The sequence below is a fragment of the Mirounga leonina genome, unplaced genomic scaffold (genome assembly GCF_011800145.1).
Source record: "Mirounga leonina isolate KUSES-001 unplaced genomic scaffold, KU_Mleo_1.0 Mir_174, whole genome shotgun sequence".
NCBI classification, from domain to species: domain Eukaryota; kingdom Metazoa; phylum Chordata; class Mammalia; order Carnivora; family Phocidae; genus Mirounga; species Mirounga leonina.
In genome coordinates, this window is record NW_023270451.1 from 563,856 (window position 1) to 565,802 (window position 1,947).

Here is a 1,947-nt window from a genome sequence, read left to right on the forward strand (position 1 = left end):
TTCATGAACAAATCTCCCTTGCAAGAAATCCAGAAACTAAGTGAAAAGCTCCTCCACTCTAGGTGACCACAAAGCCAGACTCAGTGAAGCGAGTAGGGAGATTTGGGACACCCTGTGACCCGAGTCCCCACCCCAGCAAAGCAGCATATAATCAGAAAGAATCCCTCTAATGCTTGGCTTCTCTCCAGGCATTGGTTTGCATGTCCAGTGCCCCAACCCTCCTGAGAGGGATCCCAGAGGAAGAACCTGGGTCTCGGAGCTTGGATGGATCGACCATAGCCTAGCAACCAGGAGAGTACAGAGATGGCCACTTGAGATGGCAGAAACCATGACTTCCCCTTCTTCCCAGTGCAGAGAGAGCAGATGAGAAAATCCAGGTCTGGAGAGAAGCATCTGGTAAAAGCAGCAGGGCTACATGGGGTTTGGCTCTAACAATCTACCCAGCCTCTACATCAAGGGTATGGTGGGGGAAAGCACTTGCCCCAGGCAGACGCTCAGGTCACGGAGTGGGGGAGCCCTGGCCACACAGGCCTAGAGGGCATGGGTACCTGAGACAAGGTGTCAGGAAGCTAACTACACAGCACATGCCATGTGACACTCAGCATCCAGGGAGCCCAGGTCCCCAGCCCCATGTCTACACTGTGGGGACAACAGGCCGAGGCACCAGCGAGGGTACCTGTGGGCCACATCCTGTCAGGTCCAGCCTCCTCTAAAACAAAGGCTTCAACATAAGACACAAGCAAAACAAAACAAAAAAAACGGGAAAAGCTTCAGGACATTGGTCTTGGCAGTGATTTCATAGATATGACATTCACGACACAGGCAACAAAAACTTTTATGAGGTATCTAAAATAGTCATATTCATAAAGTCAAAGACAGGGATGGTGGTCACCAGGGGCTGAGGAGAGGCGGAAGTGGGGAGTATTCATCAATAGACATAAAGTTTCAGTTAAGTAAGATGAATATGCTCTAGAGATCTGCTATACAACACTGTACCTACAATAAAGCATTGTACCCTTAAAAATTGTTAAGAGGATAAAGCTCAGTGTTCAGTGTTCATATCACAATAAGATAAAAAGAATACTAAGTAATCAGAGTTTGTATCTTCATTAACATTAGAGTTTAAAAATTAGGATGGAAAGTCATCCTTTGACTCACTCACGTGCATCCCAGTATGTTCTCTTGCATGGAACGAAAAGGAAGGTGTCATAGCCAACATGCTGGGAATTACATATAACTCTGGCTAAAAGCTCAAGTACATCGCTGTAGTAAACATCATCAGATTACATCCTGAGAGGGGAAAATGCCAAAATGAGTGGGAACTTTATTATCAACTTCATCCCTGGAGAGATTTGCATTGTCTTAGTGTCAAGAAAGGAGGTACATGGCCTGCACTTGTCCTGTAGTTAGATTGCAAATTCTGTAAATCAGCACGACACCTTTTCAGAGTTTATTGCTGAAATGCTTAGAGTCAAATTTTTGGCCAACATCTAAATATACGTTAGGGCCTTCTATGCATTTTGTATATAACTCCAATCCTGGCTTCCCGCTCCATCTTACACTCTTCTTCCCCATATTCCATGTTCCTCCCCAACTATTTTATTCAATCTTGTGTGCATTTATATAAGCCACCCTAAATCCTCTCTGTAAGATAGGGTAAAGATAAACATTAAGATTTGTTTGAAGGTCATATTTTTTATTGTTATTATGCATAACCACATGTTTTTCACTTGGAGGTTAGTTTTTAACTTGAGGCAACACCGAATTTTCCTCCAAAGAATATCTTCCTTTTTATTCCTCCCAGGAAGCTGTGCCACATGGTTATATGCCCGTGGGAACTTACACACATTATCTTCTCAAAGTTCTAAGAAAAGAAAGAATATAGTTGATAAGATACATTACAAAGCTAATTTTAAAGCAGTTACGAGTTTCCATTTTGCACACAAA

The 1,947-nt window shown here is 43.3% G+C and overlaps 1 protein-coding gene across 1 annotated transcript in view; it reads right to left on the reverse strand.

Annotated features, from left to right (window-relative positions):
• Positions 1 to 1,367: 1,367 nt before the first annotated feature.
• The window catches only part of NME8 (NME/NM23 family member 8), a 68,259-nt gene continuing 67,679 nt past the window's right edge, over positions 1,368 to 1,947 (reverse strand). Inside the window, exon 13 of the mRNA XM_035021376.1 lies at positions 1,368 to 1,864. The gene's annotated coding sequence lies outside the window, so the exon portion shown is untranslated. The remainder of the gene's footprint in view (positions 1,865 to 1,947) is intronic.